At 40.9% G+C, this 18,757-nt stretch overlaps 1 long non-coding RNA gene across 1 annotated transcript; it reads left to right on the top strand.

Moving 5' to 3' along the window:
- Positions 1 to 2,735: 2,735 nt before the first annotated feature.
- LOC118620993 lies at positions 2,736 to 17,294 on the top strand. Its single transcript, XR_004957602.1, has 3 exons — positions 2,736 to 2,747; positions 8,751 to 8,818; positions 17,252 to 17,294. It is a non-coding gene; the product is annotated as an uncharacterized LOC118620993 (long non-coding RNA).
- Positions 17,295 to 18,757: the final 1,463 nt, after the last annotated feature.

Raw genomic sequence — 18,757 nt, 5'->3', positions numbered from 1 at the left:
GAAATATGTCATTGGTATTTTGATGGGGATTGCATTGAATCTATAGATTTCTTGGAGTAGTATGACATTTTAATGGTGTTAATTCTTCCAATCCACGAGCAAGCTATAAGCTTACACTTTTGTATATCTTCTTCTATTTCTTTTTTTGATGAACTGTAGTTTTCTGTGAATAGGTCCTTTACTTCTTTGGTTAAGTTTGTTCCTAGGTATCTTAATTTTTTTGCTGCAATGGTAAATGGGATTGTTTTTTTAGTTTTTCTTTCTGTGAGTTCATTGTTGGTGTTTAAGAGTGTTGTCTATCTCTTGACATTAATTTTGTATCCTTGCCAAATTCAGTTATTAAATCTAGTAGATTTTTGATGGAGGCTTTAGGGTATAGTATCATGTCATCTGTGAATAACGAGGCAACCACTTGATGTGTTTCCCTCACATCGAAGTTTCTCTCTCTCTCGCTCCCTGTCCCCTTCCCTTCCTCCCTTCCGCTGTCTCTAAAAATCAATAGAAAAAATATCCTCAAGTGAGGAGTAACAACAACAAAAGTCACTAGCTTTTTACTACTAAGAAATGGATTGGGAGCCATCAGGTGTGAGTTCTTGCCCCAACATTGACGAATAATTCATGTTCAGGGTCTAAGTTCTACCAGCTGTTTAATGAGGATGCCATTTGGAGAAGCTGTGTAAGTCTGGTTATTTTATTTTATTATTAAAAAAAAAAATTTTTTTTTATTGATTTTACAGAGAGAGAAAAATGAGAGAGAGAGAGAGACAGACAGAGAGAGAGAGAGAGAGAAACATTGATGAGAGAGAACATCGATTGGTTGCCTCTAGCATGCCCCCCATTGGAGATTGGGCCACAACCGGGGCATGTGTCCTAACCGGCACTCGAACTGGCGACCTCTTCGTGCATGGATTGGTGCTCAACCACTGAGCCACAGTGGCTGGACTGGTAATTTTTTTGTTTTGGTTTATAATAAGATGGTATATCATTGAATATAAAGGCCAAGTTCTCTAGGTTGGCATCCAAGCATCTTTGAATTTTAATTTCAAACTGTCTTTCCACATCAATTCTCATTTCTCTTCTTGGGCTGCTTCTTTATTTGTGTGAATACAGTAGATTATTTGCTTTGTCATAGTATATACTTTCCTGACTCTGGACTTTTGCTGTTGCTGTTCTGCCTGCCTAACATGCATTCCCTCCCCTCCTTCAGAAACCCAAAGCCGACCTACCTTTAAAGCTCAAGTCCAGTGTTTCTCTTTTGTGCAGCTCTTCTAAGCTCAGCAGAATGTTTCTCCTTCCCTTTGAGTTACTGGTGATAGAGCATTTGTCATGTAGGACAATTATTTGTTGATGTATTTTGTTTTCTGTCTCCAAAGTTAGGTTCCCCAGGGCAGGGGACATATTAGGAACATAGTAAAAGACTGGTAAATGTCTGAGAACATGAAAGTTGAACAAACAGATGTACTTGTCTGAAACTAGTCCACACCTTTGTTTACAGAACTGTCTTGGGCAATACTCAAAATTACTTGAAAGGCAACAAAAGTGTCCTGATTTGTTGGTAGGAGGAAAAAGGCAAATGTTATATCAGCATGACTAAATAAAAAGCATCATCTGGATCTTCATCAGAAAGGAGGAACTTTCTTTGATTAAACACATCAATTGGCAAAAGGCCTGAAATCCTGGCTAAGAGTGTCATCTTGCTGAATATTCGAATCAAGAAGCATCAAAGGGCAACAGCATGATGGGTACGAGGCTTGAAGGCAGATGATTCCTGATCCTGTGTTGAAAGTCTGGCACGAGAAGAGACTAGAAATGTTAATGGGAAAAGAGTTGTTGGAGGGTATCCCACTGGGACTTGCTTGAGCTTTGGGAAACCTGGCGCAACAAAAATGGTGCCGAAATGTCGTTTTGGGCACTCAGGAGCAGCAGAGATGGCACGTGAGATGTTTTTCATCTCCCTGTGTGTGGAGCTGAATCATAGCTCATCTAGGAAACTGATAAATTGCCACTAGATGACACTGTTTCCTCATTAGGCAAATGTGACTTGTCAACCAGGAGGCCCCTGGCACATAGGCACGAGCGCCGGCCTTGCGACCTCTGAGTCTGGGGGAGACCTCATTTGTAAAAAAGAAATCCTGGATTTCTAAAAGTTCTTTTATTTTTAAAACTCAAACCTTAGAGATGCCTCTTATGTAGACATAATCTTTTACAAACATATCTGTTTTTATTTAACTACATCTCATTCAGACACTTAAACTCTGTAAAATATACGGGGCAAGAGAGAAATAAACAATGGACACCTGTGTACATCGGTGCCCTTCTTGGGCCTGAACATGGTTTCTCATGTTGAGTCTCTTCATGTCCTTAGAGAATTGTAAAGCTAGAAGGATCTTAGAGGTTGTGCAGTTCTATCTTTTACTTTCCACATATAATATCCGAGCATAAGCTTCTCAAGGGGGTTGGGAATCATTTTTCCCATTATCACTCCTTTTCAGAGGCTCTGGTTCTAGGACAGGGTGCCTGTGCCCAGCTTAGCTCTGCACTGCGTTTTCTTCTGCAGGCTATTGGATACCGCACACGAGTTCGAAGCCCTGTTAAAACCTACAGGATCGCCGAGTGAGGACTGACGCGGGACACCTCGCTACTGTGTTTGAGCTGTTTTTCTTGCCTGCTCTGTAAAAGAGGTCCGGAGCACAGCGCTTTTCTCTCTGCTTCAGATGTTCCCATGTAGATGGAAATTAAACTCCAAGGTAAGAATATGGTGGTGGATCCAATGATATAACTGTCCATCCCTTCCCTTCCCCCAACCCAGAGGAAGTACCCAGCTCCAGGTCTCAGGGGAGCCTGGATTATTCTAACACACAGAAGGGCTCACTGCTTTTCCTGAAGGTCATTTGTCTGCTGCTTCTTACAGTAATTGTAACAAAAATGTATCCTTTGTAAACAAAATAGCACACCCTTAACCTACATATCACTGTTAAAACATTACCTCGGTAAGATAAGCAAATTGCTGACTGTTAAAGAGAATTGGCAAAATAGGACAAAAAGAAACAAGGTCTGAAAACCTAAATGTTTCGGTCAATATCTTATAAATTTTGATAGATATATATTCCTATCTGAAAAAAGATGACAGACTTCAATTTTGTTCTTCTACTTTTTTTATATACCCCAGTGAGATCAGCTTTTAGTAAATATTTAAGTTCCCTTCCTTTAAGAGGAATCCTGACAAGAATGGTAATGATCTCTGATACACTAATGACCCCCTAATGACCTCGCAGTGACCCAGCAAGTCCTCTCACTAGATCAGTTCAGCCCCAGTGTTCATACCTAACAAGCTTTCATTAGGGCTGAAAAAAATCTACCTTTTGCTTCCAAACACAAGTTGAGCTCTGATCAGGCCTCAGCAGGGAACAGATTTCCCTTTTTATCTTTTTGCTTCCCTGGTGTGTAATCTTGCCTTTGGAAATAGTTGCAATCAGGACAAATTACCTAAAGAGTGGAGAATGAAAAGATTTCACAGTCATTGTGGGTATTTTTTAGTTTTCTTTAACAATTGGTACCTTCCCTCAGTAATTGAAAATGATCCAAGAAATCCGTATGTACTTGGCAACGCTTTTCGAAGTGTGTGAGCTGGATAGAGAGTGCTCTTACGGTGATGTTGTTCCAGCTAGAGCCCAGGAGCTCCGGGGAACCAGCAGCCTGTCTTGTTGCCCAGTTCTCTCCCTTGACAGGGACTGTGTGAAGGGTTTAGGACAATTGCTGCTTTGATTGGAAGAGAGTCAGAGCCTGGAATAGGAGACAGGGTTTTGGGGATGGTCTTCAGCTCACACTCCAGATGCAAAGTTCAGCTTGGTCAGTGTGTCTCTCACAGTCTTGGGAATAAGATAAGGAAGGGTGCTCTCAGAAGCCCCCTGGATGTTTTTGTTGGTGCCCCAGCCCCAGTAGGATGTGGGTCATTGCCGCAAAGACAGCTTTCGTGCCTCTGAAGCATGGTGGGTGATCTGCTGCGCTGTCTCATTCATCACACTCTTCCCGTGTTTGCTTCCTGAGGTCCAAAGAGACGGAGGATGTGTCTGCGCTCATGAGGACTGAGCAAGGATTTGAACCCCTGAGAGGAGACATTGTAGAGTTGGGGTGGGAAGTTATGACATTCTCCTGGGGGTCGCTTAGAGGAAACTCTTGCCATTTCAGGTGTCATTTCTTGAGTTTCATACCTGATGAGTTAGGAATGTGAAGAAATAGAAACAGCCAGTTATTCGAGAGGTACCTTGTAGAAAAAGCAGTGTTACCCAGGCTTCACTCAGAAGGCCATACAAAGAATGCTTGGAGCTAGATGTCAAGAAAAGATCCATGGGAAAGCGGCCACGTCACTGATGGAAAGTCAAGTGGAGAACAGCTAACATCGAGTGCCTTGAACTTATTTATTACCATTAATTGAATGAATAAAAGAGCAGAGGTTGGAAGGACCGTCACTAGGACCCAGGACTTTCTAAGCCTCATGCTATCCAAGACCAGGTGTTTGTGGGATGGGCCATATGTGCACAATCCAGGGAAATTTCGGGGTGATGAAGGCTCAGCTGTGTGTAGTAGTAAGGATTTAAACAAGAACATTTTCACTCTAGGAAATGAATACCAAATCAGTACTTTAATGGGTAAAGGCATGAGTACCTTAAGCAAAGTGACTATAACAACCTGAAATCTAGGTTTGCCTAAGTGGGAATCAGCACAGGTCATCTCTGCAGATGTGTTTAACCAAAAGACGTTCAAGGTTGGGAGAGTGTAGGGTCTTCAGTGGCTGAGAGACTGGGTGCCTGCTAGCGAGTCCAGTCATTAGGACACTGAGCATAGGGCACGAGCCCAGCTGTTGGTGACTGGGGACTCCAAGGTCGGAGCAGGGCCAAATTTATCAAGACCAAGTTCACGATGAGGCCCAATGGCCTCTCTTCATCCTGGGAACAATGCACAAAAGCTATGTACTCCCTGGGTTACTTTAATACTGAATGATTCAAATATTCATTTCTGTCTTCTTTGGTGAAGACAGATTTTTCACGTGCTTGGCCAAAAGTTATTGAAAAATCAGGGTACTAGCCAGGTTCAGAGTCATTTCTAAAATATAAGACAAAGTATAAAAATTATGAGACTGCTCCTTGACTATAAAAACAAGTAATTTCCAACTTAAGTTCAAACCCTGCATCATAAAAAAAGGATGTATAATTGTACATTTTAACACCCATGACTGACCTGCATTTTGTGTGGATTTCTAAAGCAGCCTGTGCAGAAAGAGAGATTATGAATCATGAGCATGTCTGTGTCAGACTGTGTCAGCACATCAATTTCAAAAATTGATCTTGACTATATTCATATCAATCATCTCAAGGTGCTTCTAATATGAGTCTTGTGCTATAGAGTAGGGTTATCTTGGCGATTCTAACTAGGGGATCCTCTTGAGATCACTGTTTGCTGTGGTTAAAAAGCAGTTAACCTTTGGTTGGGTCAGAGAAGGCCTCGTGGTGGAGATGAAGAAGAATGGTGAGGATATTGTTTTGGACAACTAATGCTGAACAACAACTTGAATTTGACCTATATTTCTCCTTATATTTCTTCAGAGGAAAGAATACTGACAACTATTAGAGCTTGGTGGTAGGGACAAGGGGATCATTACACTACCTTTAGTTTTGTTTAAAACTTTCTATAATAAGAGTTCAAATACTTCTCCTAAGTAGGTTCTAGGAAATCTTTTTTTTTTTTTTTTAATAAAAAGAAAAAATATAAGGAATTCTTACATTCCTATTTATTTTCTTAATGGAAAACCAACGGGAAAAAAAAAACTGATTCTGTTACTTATGTCTATTATTTTATTTATTTTACACATTTATATATGCTTATTATTTATATTTCTAATGTGTGAAAAAAAGTGAACAAATGGGTGTTTTCCCTAAAGAGACTATATGTTTTTTCTTACCACATTAATAGTCTGAAAAATTCCATTACGATATGGACAGTAGACAACTAGAGCCCGCTTTCCACTTTAAGAGATAGGCCTAGGGAATGACTCTTGATTGAATCTACAGACACATGCACATGCCTGCCCTGAATTGTGTTGGCTATCTGCATGCATGCAGGAGAACGCCAGCGAGCATTGATTCCAGCCTCAAGGTACACTCTGAAATATTCAGTGCAGCAAGATTTCCAGATAACCGATATTCGAGAGGGAATACCCCTTGGGATAGCTACATATATATCATCTTCATTTTCATAATTAGGAATAGTTTATAAGTTATAAACCACAATCTGGCGTGCCTGGTTATATATTTTAAAGGTCTGTGTGAAAACTCATTAAAGCTGGTTTTGAGTGTGTGTGAGTGCACCTGTGTGTGTGTGTGTGTTTGATTATTTTCTTATGGTGCAGGAAATATAAGGAGAACCAAATTGGTTATATTTTATAGAATATTAAGTAAAACTCTAGAACCATTGATTTACTAATTTCATAAATGCATTCAGTGAAGAAATATTTATGAAGTGCTTTTATGAGTCAGGTACTGGGATAGGTGCTGCAAATACACTCAAGTGCAAAGCCATGTGGCCACTGTCTTCACGGGCCTCCCGGGCTAGCATGGGAGCAAACACTAATCTTTGTCACTAAGAATACTACCAAGTGCTGCGAGGAAAGCACAGGGTGTTTTGAAAGCGTGTGATGTCCTACCCATCTAACTGGGGGTTGGGGAAGGCATCCTCGGGGCGGGGGGTATATTCGAACTCATCTTTGGAGGGAAGAAGAGTGCCAGAGTGGGGGGAAGGACAAGAGAGGACCCCGACTGCAGAGAGAAGCATGGCTCTTGGCAAGTTCTCAGGGGCCAGGGCAGCCGGACGGTAAAGGGCGGAGGGTGTAAAGGGCAGAGGGAGAGACTGGTGAGCAATGAAGTTAGAGAGTAAACTTAAACTCAATCCTGCAGGGCCCTGCATGTCATGGAAAGAATTAGTCTTTATCTTAAGAGCAATTGGAAAGTCTATTAAGGGTTCTAAGCCTGGGGATAACACGATCTGATTTACACTCTAAGGAAACCACTTTGACTGGAGTCTGGGAAATGGATTAGAGTGGGCTCGTGGGCTGAGAGTGCCTGCAGCCTCTTAGCCATAAACTGGGAATGTGGTGGTGAGCAGAATATCATCTCGTCCTATTCGAAGTCACAAGCTGTGGGGAGGCAGACTTGAAAACAGACAATGATGATATAATGTGTGAGCTTCATATGAAAGGTGAGTAAAAGACATGATGTGAGCACAGCAGTTGAGGCAATTAATTTTAACTTGGAGGATCAGAGAAGCTGAACCAGGAGGTAGCAATTGATCTGGGCCCTGAAGAATGAGTAAGAGCCAGAGAGGAGATTCAAAATTATTCCAACAAGAAGGAATAGTATGAGCAAATTTAAGGGTAGTTAGAAATGCCCTGAGCTTCTGGGCATGGTAGGCAGTCTGATATGCCTGCCTCATTGCCAGGCATCACACTGCCTCCAGCCTAGATCAAATGCTTCCAGATTGCTGCCTCTAATACACACCTTCAATATCTTTGATCCCACTGGGGCCAGGAATCCATCAATCAACCCAGCTTTTCTCTGAGCCTCACTCCCCTACTGTCCTCAATTGCCTAAACTAAATCCCACATACCATCATTAACATCATTTCTTCGTTATACACCCTCAATTCCCCTGCCCTTCTCTAACTTTGTCTTGAAGACCCAATAACCCCAACCTTGGTTTGCCCAATACTGCCTTGAGCAGCTGCCCTTGGCTGGAGAAAAACTCATGTCCATAGGCTATGGTGTCAAAAGGGGCCACCAAACTCAAGGGAGATCTCGGTGTAGCCAGGCTGTTCGACTACTATTTTCTAATTTATTCACTCCCTCACACTTGTAAAAGATCATTTTACACCTTCTACTATCTCCTCAAAATAGCATACCTTCATGCCCACGTTTAGTTGATGACTAGCCTCTTGTTTCAATGGGAAAATAGAAGCAATCAGAAGAGACTTCCACGTGCTCCCCCATCATATCTACCTAAGCTGGCATCTGAGTGCATAGACTTCCTTCTTACTACTGTGGATAAACTGTCAACCCTGCTCCTGTCAAAATCCCACCCCCATCAAGGATATGGATCCAGCAATTCTCTTCCTTTACTTTATTATTAACTTCCCCCTCTCTATTGAATCATATCCATCAACATGGAATATATTGTACTCTCTCCCATCTTGGAAAAAAAAAATCAACTCTCTCTTGATCCCACATCTCTACAAACTTCCCCATTACTCTGCTCCCCTTGACAAAAAAATTTTACTAAAGGTTTAGCTTTATTTGTCTATTCTAGTTTCTTTTATTTCTATTCTCTCGGAAACCCAATCACATCCCTGAAATTGCTTCTATCATCACCAACCAAAATCTGCATGTTGTTAAATCCCATATGAAGATTCAGTCTTCATTTTATTGAACTCTCAGCAATATTTGATATAATTGTTTATATCTCTTCCTGTAACACTTTATTTCCTTCTGAGACTCAATTTTTCCTGGTGTTTTTCTTTTAGTGTGTGAGATGCTCCCCACACCTCTCTTTTGTTCCATCTTCTTTCCACCAACCTCCACATGATGGAGGGCCCTGGGCCTTTTCTTTTCTCTATTTGCATTCATTTCTTAGATGGTTATCTAGTCTCATAGATTTAAATACCATAATACACTGATGACTTCTGTTCTTTTTTTTTTCTCTTAGCCTGAACCTCTCCACTGAACTCTGGGCTCAAAAATCTGTCTAACTGGGACTTCTGGTCAAGATGGCGGGTAGGTAAATGTGGTATCACATCCTCCCACAACCACATCAAAGTTACAACTAAACTACAGAACAACCATCATTCAGAACTGCCTGACATCAAGCTGAATGGAAGTCCTACAACTACGAAATTAAAGCAGCAGCCACACTGAGACTGGTAGGAGGGGCGGGGGTGGTGGGGCTGGTCCCACACCCACGTGTGGTGGATAAAAATCAGGAGGCTCCCGCGGCTGGGAAGGTCCTCCCTGAGGACTGAGGGGTCCCCGTCCCACACCAGACACCCCGCTCAGGGTTCCAGTGCCAGGAAGAGAATCCCCATAACTTCTGGCTGGAAAAACCAGTGGGAACTGAGGCTCAGGGAGGCTGAGGCAGCTGGAGCCCCAGGCAGCTCCTTAAAGGGCCTGCACACAGACTTACCGGACTCTCTCCCTCTAAGCTTGGAGGGGAGGCAGCTCAAGGGGCACCAGAGACATACAGGGAAGAACTGAGCTGTTTGGCACTGGAGCGAGGGCTGGAGAGGGGGCTTTCTCGGGGACAAACGTGCTGTCAGAGGCCTTTGTTCCTTTGGTGAGCCCTTCCCTGGGGCGGCAGACAGAAGCCATATCTGGGACTCCAGCAACCTGGCTCACACTGGTAGCCCCGCCCTGCTGACTCCCTGAGGCCCCGCCCCACCCAACTTTCAGGCCCACCCAAGCTGTTGCCAGTTGCTTAACCATAGGATTGGCCTGTCTTGGATCCTGCTTCAGGTTGTCCTAAATTCTTTCAAACAAGAAGCATCTGGTGTCAGATAGCCCCATACCTCTCGTTAAGTAATACACTGAAACAAACACAGGGAGGCAGCCAAAATGAGGAGACAAAGAAACAGGTCCCAAATGAAAGAACAGAACAAAACCCCAAGAAAAGAACTAAGCGAAATGGAGATAAGCAACCTAACAGATGCTGAGTTCAAAATGCTGTTTAAAAGGATGCTCAATGAACTTAGTGAGGACCTCAGTGAACTTAGTGAGGGCCTCAAGAGCATAAAAAAGTACCAGTCAGAATTAATGGATGCACAGTCAGAAATGAAGGAAGCATTAACTGAAATAAAGAATAATTTGCACAGCTTCAATACTAGAGTATGTAAATCCAAGAAGCAAACCATCGATTTAGAATATAAGGAAGCAAAAAACGCCCCATCAGAACAGCAAAAAGAAAAAAGAATCCAAAAATTGAGGAAAGTGTAAGGAGCCTCTGGGACAACTTCAAGCGTGCCAACATTCGCATCTTGGGGGTGCCAGAAGGAGAAGAGAGAGAACAAGAAATTGAAAACTTGTTTGAAACAATAATGGCAGAAAACTTTTCTAACTTGGTGAAGGAAACAGACATACAAGTCCAGGAAGCACAGAGAGTCTCAAAGAAGATGAACCCCAAGAGGCTCACACCAAGACACATCATCATCAAAATGCAAAAAGTTCAAGACAAAGAGAGAATCTTAAAAGCAGCAAGAGAAAAGCAGTTAGTTACCTACAAGGGAGTTCCCATAAGGCTGTCAGCTGATTTCTCAAAAGAAACTTTGCAGGACAGAGGGAGTGGAAAGAAACATTCAGAGTGATGAAAAGCAAGAACCTTCAACCAAGGTTACTTTATCCTGCAAAGCTGTCGTTTGGAATCGATGGTCATACAAAGAGTTTTCCAGACAAAAAAATTTAAAGGAGTTCATCACCACCAAACCGTTATTATATGAAATAATGAATGGTCTTTTTGAAGAAAAAGATAAAATATATGAACAAACAAAATGGCAATGAATACATATCTATTGACAATGGAATCTACAAACAAAATGAGCAGGCAGAACAGAAACAGTCTCATAGATACAGAGAACATTTTGTTGGTTGCCAGATGGGAGGGGGGTTGGGGGAATGGGTGAAAAAGGTAAAGGGATTAAGAAGTACAAATTCATTGCTAGACTGACAAACCTCAAAGGGAAAGGGTTTGGGGGTGGGAAGAAATAAACCAAAGAACTTATATGCATAACCATTGGACACAGACAATAGTGTGGGAAAAGGCGGGAAGGGGGGCAGGAATGAGGAGGAGGGGGTCAATGGGGGAAAAATGAGGAACATCTATAATACATTCAACAATAAATATTAAAAAAAAAAATCTGTCTAACTGATGCTTTCATTTGGATCACCAAGAGGTACCTGAAATTTAGAAACGTTATTCCAAGTCTGTCCCTCACTCCCCCGCCCCCATACTTTGTATCTAACCTATTACTAATTCCTCTGAGTTATATCCTCAATAAATAAACAAGATTTAACCATTTATTGTTACCTGTACTATCATGACTCTGGACTAGGTGACCAGTGTCTCTCACCTGGAGTTTTTCAACAACCTCACCTGGAGTTTTTCAACAGCCTCCTAACTGCTTCTACTTTTGCTCTCTCCAACCCTGCATAGCATAATTTTAACTCAACTCCAAAGTGATCCTCTTACAATGTAAATACTATCTTGTCACTCCTCTGTTCAAAATCCCTGAATAATATTGCAGCTCATTTAGAACCAGACCCAAAAATTTTATAATGGCCTTTAAATCCCAATATGATACGGTCCTCTGTTTTCTCTCTGACCTCAAGCCCTATCAGTCACCCTATTGTATCCTCACTCAGGCCTCCTGGCCTCCTTGATGTGCCTTGGACATGGCAGGTGGGCTCCCTTCTCAGAACCCTTGTACTCACTGTTCCTTCTTTCTCCAAAGCTTTTCTCAAAAGCTTCACTGTCTTCCAGTTTCTGCTCATGTCACCTTCTCAGTAAAGTCTTCCTTGACCACTCTGTTTAGATTAGCAACTTTTACCTGCTGTATCCCTTATTCCCCATCTAAACATTATTTTTCTCAAGGGTGCAATGGCCACCTGACATACTGTATTAGTTAGGTTAATGATAGGACCTGCAAATATTAGTCCCATTGTTTCTGTAGTTTAACACATTTTAGGTATGTCACAAATTTCCTTAACAGTTCAATGCTACTGTTCCTGGTTGGAGGGTGTCTTTTCTTCACCTGGGTTCAGGTTATCGAGATCCTTCCATTCTGAGGCTCTGCCTTCAGGGACTCAGAGTCTTGTCTATCCAGCAGATTCCATAGGAAGAATAATAAGTGGAGAAGGCACACCAGGTTCTTTCTGGAAGTGATGAGCATTACCACTTCTGCTCACATCACATTGGCAAGAGTTAGTCATGTGGATGCAGCTGAATGCGAGGGAGGCGAGGAAATGTAGTCCCTGTTTGGGCCACGGCCTGCCAGTGAAACTCAACTCTGAGAATGCGGGTGGACAGAAGGCCGTCTCTGCCACACACAGAATATATTTACTTGTCTAGTGACAGTATTTCTTCATGAGAATGTAAGCTCCATGGAAAAGCAACCCTTTTGTTTCTATCCCATTTGTGACTCCAGGACATAGAATGGTTCCTGCTTCCTGGTAGATCCCAAGAAAATATTTGTTTTGATTTATATTTATTAAACATTTTTTTTTCTTTATTGATTTTAGAAAGAAAGGAAGGGAGAAGGAGAGAGACAGAAACATCAGTGAAAGAGATCATCGATTGGCCATCTCCTACATGCCCCACACTGGGGATTTGGCCCACAACTTGGGTTTGTGCCCTGACTAGGAATTGAACTGGTGACCTCTAGGTCTATAGGTCGATGCTCAGCCACTAAGCCATACCGGCTGGGTTGTTTTGATTTATTTTTAAAAGAACATGGGTTGGAGGAAGGAAGGGCCTATTGTCAGTGTGGGAGTGAAGGCTGAAAAGAGAGTAAGACGATGAACTATCATGTGTACACTGTGGCAAGCATGAGCATGGGCTTCCCTACAGCATGAACATGCCCAGATCACAGGAAATTAGACTGGAACCAAAGCATTTGGCTCCATTTTCCCCCCATAAAACCATTTGGACAGTAGTTGCACACCAGGAATTTGTGGCCATCCTGTGGCTTTGTAGATAAGCAGCAGGGAATCAGCCAGAACCCAAACATGTACTTCTGTTTGATCTAACTGCTCTTGTATACACATGGCCTATGTTCCTCCATGGGAAAATTTTACTTTGTTCAGTGGACTGCGTGTTGAATCTGTGGCATCATTCCAAATTATTCCTTTGGTTTTTTTCCTTTACACGTTCTAATTTAGACTTGATCTGTTATTACAGAGGTACATGTAAAGCATGAAATACCATCAGTGCACTCTGGGTTGATGTTATGGGGTGGCTTCAGACTTCAAGCCGAGCTTTGAGGCTCCTATGCAACCCAACCCCACTGCAGCACCACCATTCAAACAGTGAATTGAGTGGTCTGTATTTTTGATTTAGAAATTCATGTTGGGTTTCTTTGAAATATATTATGACCATGCTATTTCAAATTAAGAGAAGATATATGTGTATATTTGGCCAGCATGTTGTCAAACATTCAGATGCTTGAAAATGTTACATAATTGACTGAATATTAGTTATGATGACATAATCTCCATATGCTTGTAGATATTTTCAATTGGTCACATACCTTATCTTTACATCATAAAAATCACCCATAAGATGCACTCTCCAAAATAGGTTATGTAATGGGAATGATTAAAATATGCATAAAACACTGGTTTTACATTTTTTATTAAATTTTGGAAAGGATGCTTATTTTTGCATAGAAATCAATCTAAAGGATTTGTCAACCAAAACAATGGGTGTGTGGTTGGAGAATGCCACACAGAACTATCTGAGAGAGAGAGAGAGAGAAGGAGACAGAAGGGGAGAGAGAGAGAGAAGGGGAGAGAGAGAGAGAGAGAGAGAAGAATTCAGCACATACCTAACAACCCCCTCAAGCTTTTGCTGTGGAGTACTTTTGTTTGAAAAAATCAAGACATGTTAGGTTCAATTTATTTTATTAAATAGTTTAGATTTTGAGGCAAAATTCTTTCTGAAACACCAACATGGACTTTGGGACCCATACTGTGATGTTTATCATATGATTAAAGAATAACTACTTCTACACCCCAGGGTAGAGATGGGAACAATGTGAAGCCCCCTTATGCTTGAAGCCAGGGAGTGCCAGGCTATAACATTGGGATTAGGTAGAATGAAGCTTTGGTTCATGGTAATCTATATTATACAACTCCCTTGAACATAATTAGAGACGTACAGATTGATGCTTCTCCACTAAATAATAGAGAGAAAAAGCTTAAGGATAGGATGTGTGGGGATACTTTCCCCCGACTTTTCCTTTTTCTTCTTTTTGCAAGTATTTTTTTTTTCTAAAACACCACAAATATTACTTAGATTGAGCAAGTTATTTCTGAGTTAATTAATTCTAGGAATACTTCTATCTCTTAAGAGCTATGACTATTAATAAGTAAATTAATTTATTAATTTTTCCTCTAATGGAAAGGTGAACTAGTAATTGATCATCCAGGGGGGAGGTGTTTCCTTTCTGTTGGTTTGCTAGGACTACCATAACAAAGTACCTCAAACTGGCTGGTTTAAGCAATAGAAGTGTATTGTTTGAGAGTTCTGGAGACCAGAAGTCTGAGAGAAAGGTGTCAGCGGGGCTGGCTCCTTCTGAAGGCTGTGAGGGAGACTCTGTCTATGCCTCTCCCCTTGATCCTGGTGGTTTGCTGGCAGTCTTGAGTATTTCTTTGGCTAATAGGATCATCCAAATCTTTGCATTTCTCTTTAAATGGTATTGTCTGTATGTGCACCTGTGTCCAGTCTGGCAACCTCTTTTTTTTTTATCCTCCCCTGAGGACATTTTTACATTTATCACCGGATAGAGTGGGAGGGAGAGAGGAGAGAAGAGAGAGAGAGAGAAACACCTATGTGAAGGAGACACATCGACTGGTTGCTACCCACACAACCCCAACTGGGGCCAGGGGCAAACTGCAACCAAGGTACGTGCCCTTAGTAGGAACCGAACCCGGGACTCTCTGGTCCACAGGCCGACGCTCTAACCACTGAACCAAACAGGCCAGGGCAAACTGAACTGGCGACCTCTTGGTGCATGGGTCAACCCTCAACCACTGAGCCACACAGGCCAGAAGATATTTGTATTCCTTATGCTGTATATCCACACCCAGTCTGGGTTTCCTTGGTGATCCCTTTTTACCTAAAAAGGTGGAAGAAGATACTTCCAAATTTCTCTCCCTCACTGAACTCGGTTTCTGCATGCATCTAGGGAGGATAAAATATCTACCCCACATCATTCCCAACAGGTATATATGAGGACGAGAAGAAATAAAGGATGTTTTAATACTTTGAAAAAATATAACGCATTGTGTCTCCCAAGTACTAGTGTTGTTTTTTTGTCACTACTGTTATGAGTCGGTGGTTTCCTAACTGGCTGATTATGAAAATCGCCTTTGTTCTCATGAAGATTCCTGGGTGTGTTCTCTGAGATTCGGACTCAGTAGCTCTACAGTAGCACTTAGGAACTACTTTAAATGTTCGTCAGGTAATTCTGGTGATTAGCCAGGTTTGGAACTATTGGTCTTGGAAAAATTCTACTTTAAGAATGAGCACAGTCAATAATGTATGTTTAACTTTATTATTCACATGAAAGGGAAAATATTGATTGATGGTTCCAATAATGGCACTATCAATCGATTTTAGAAAGGCAGTATGTATTTAGTGGAAAGGTTCTAGGTCGGATGTTCATGGATTTGAATCCTGATTCTCTATATAGCTTTTACTGCTTATACATTCATTTAGGAAATGTAAATTAGGCAAATAACTTCTCTGAGCTTCAATTTTGTTATCTGTAAAATGAGGATAGTAATGCCTGTCTTGCAGATTTGTTGGGAGAATTAAATTGGATAGCTTTTGGAAAGCTGCAGGAATTAAACGTCTTCATTAAAAGAAAATTTCTTTCCTACTCTTTTCATGCTTTTATTTACTTGAGTCACTATGTCTAAATTTTTAGAAGTAGAAAACAGTCGAACTAGATTAATTAGAACTACACACAATGCTCCCCTTTGCTCCAGCTTTTGCCCTTTTTGATTAATTTTTTTGGATTCAATGTCTCAATGTGGAATTACGATTGCTGCATGTTTTCAGAGTACACCAGGTCCTATTAGTGCGATATTAATTTTGTGGAAGAGTGAAAGTGTTGGCAGTAAATCCTGAATTCTAGGAGCGTGGGTGAGCTAAGAAAAATTCAGTGCGATGAATGACCCATTAACTTATGAGAAGCTTGGGTACATGCTTCAGGGCAGGACAGAACTGAAGGCACTGGACCATGATGTGGTTAGGTATTAAACTTTGAGTAGCATGTAGAAGAGGGTTCCATAGCATTCTGGTGGAATGTTTTAAGTAAGCAACTGGCTTTTAACAAGTTACCATTATTAATGAATGGCCAATCTTTCCTTCATAGAATCTTCATGTTATTGGTCTTCCAACAATGCCACTGGTATACTAAGGGCTCTCCAAGTTGGAAAGAAAATAGTGGAAAACAGGGAAAAAGTGCAAAGTTTATTTGCAATTAGTTGTGTTTTAGGGACAGAACATCACCTTTTTAATTGCTGAATCTAGTTTCTTTCCAAATTATATCAGGCATACTTAGAGGTACCAAATCTAAGATTTTAAGAAAATATATCTTATTTTAGTTTTCTTTAATGTACATTAATGACAGATATTAGCACCTGTTTTTGTTCCAAAGCCTCTTTTAGATTTCTCTGCCTCTTGAGGTATTCTACATTCGTACATAAGACCAAACAAAACCAGCAAAAATACCATCCAGAACACAGACTGGCAAACTACAGTTGACCCTTGAATACTGTAGGTTTGAACTGTGCTGGTCCACTTATACATGGCTTCCCCCCCGCCCAACAAATACTGTAAATGTGTTTTTCCTTCCTTATAATGTTCTTTATAACATTTTTTCCTCTAGTTTACTTCACTGTAAGAATATAGAATATAATATATATACCATACAAAATATGTGTTAATCAACTATTAGGTTATTGGTAAGGCTTCTGGTCAAGTGTAGGCTACTGTTAAGTTTTGGGGAGTCAAGTTATAAACAGATTTTCGACTGCATGGGAGATTGGTCCTCTTAAACCCCACATTATTCAAGGGTCAACTGTATTCAATTATTGATCATGAATTAATTATAATTTGGCTATAAAACGTCAAATATTGTAGACCCTTCCTTTTTTATTGGGTGATTCTAATGTGCATTTCAGAAGTTACTGCTCCATCTTTTTATGTGTCATCCATAATAATGGATGTAGCAGCACTATTAAAACTGTCACCAGGTTCTTCTCCAGCTATACACAGCCTGTAATGGGCTTTAATTCCCATTGGCAGATAAGAGCAAAAGGGGAATTTTTGTAAAAGAAATAGAAAAAAAAAAAAAAAACACAGAGAAAGGAGTAGACAGTCTTTGTAAGAAGACTCTGAACTGAAGCAATTTACTTTTCTTTCTCAATCCCCAGGGGCAAGCAAGATAATTAGCACCTCTACATATGCTGAGAAGAGTCAAGCAGGTTAAGGGGACCCAAAGTCTAGGGAAGAATCATACTAGTTACGAACAATGCCAAAGATTGGAATTTTCAGATCAGAAAAAGGTAACAATCAGTGTGAGGCAAGTTTTGAGATGAAACAAATCAATGTCTGGTATGTATCCATTTTGGCCAGAATGTTTTGGGGGCGGTCTCCAGCAAGAGAAAGTTGATCACTGAACATCTTGACCCCGTGAAGTAATGGGTTGGGTTCTTTGGTTGACCAAGTGACCTGATATTTGTCTTTAGGTGGGGAGAAATAAAAGTCAAGGCTCCTCAGAGAGGTTACAATGAAAAACCCAAGAGGGAGCCTAAACCCGTCATAGGTAATAAAATAAATATTTGTTGAGCTAACTGTTGGCCTGGCCAGTAGCCAGAACAGCAGTGGCAGAGAGCTTTCCAGGTCAGGCTCAGACACGACAAGTGGAGAAGCTTATCCACACACCAAAGGTCGACAGTATAGGTTGAAGGTAGAAGAAAATCATGCCCAAGAATAGGTTCGAGAGTTTTGCTTTTAGATACTCGCTTGCTTAGCAAACACAGAGTTTAATTTTCTCGATTCCAGAAAAACAGAATTACTGATTAAACAAGACCATGCCTGTCCTACTTCTTGAAGTGAGCAAATACTGGGAATGGTGCAAATGCAACTCTGCAGTGCAATAGTTGCCATGGGTGCCTTTTGCTCAGATGTCTGCTATACAATGTCTGTAAAATTGTACTATGGTGGGGGAGAAAGTGGGGGTTCCCAGCTTCATGTCTGGAAATAATAACTCTTAAGTTAAGCGTTATCTGGAAAATCATCTCTTATTATTCCCAAGTGAAACACATTTTCTGCTACAACATTGTATTGCTTCACTGTTGAACTGTTTCATTCACTCATTCATTCATTTGTTTTGCTCATTCATTCATTTGTTTGTTCATTCACTCAACACTTCATTCAACATTTAATCTGAGCACTCACTGTCTAGCAGGCATGGTGGTTGCATGTATAACCACTGATTGTACGTTTACCACTGGTTACATTTACACCCATTGTTTCCCTGTGACTGGATGTTTAATACCCTTTAGATGGATGTTGAATGTAAATATGGGGGCCAGTTATGGATGAAGCCTTTTTTTTTTTTTTTATTGGGATGAAGCCTTTTCTTCTTAAGATGAAGGATTCTAGAGATGTAGCAGCATCAATTATTTCTAAGAAAAGCCACAATATAACAGGCTGTCTTCCAACAACATGAATTGAAGAAAGAGATTTATTTATAGATTACTAGCCCTCATGATCTAGCTGGGCAATTCATCTTCTCACAAAGAAATCTCAGGAGAACCTGCCTGCTTTCTAGTCTCTTCACATCCACAGAGGGCAGACCCATCCAACTTTATATTTACTTTGTAAAAGTCTCTCATCCATACATAACTTTTCTGGAGTATAAACCTTTAAATACT

The sequence above is a fragment of the Molossus molossus genome, unplaced genomic scaffold, assembly GCF_014108415.1.
Source record: "Molossus molossus isolate mMolMol1 unplaced genomic scaffold, mMolMol1.p scaffold_m16_p_8, whole genome shotgun sequence".
In the NCBI taxonomy this organism is placed as follows: domain Eukaryota; kingdom Metazoa; phylum Chordata; class Mammalia; order Chiroptera; family Molossidae; genus Molossus; species Molossus molossus.
This window is presented reverse-complemented; position numbering and strand designations above follow the sequence as displayed.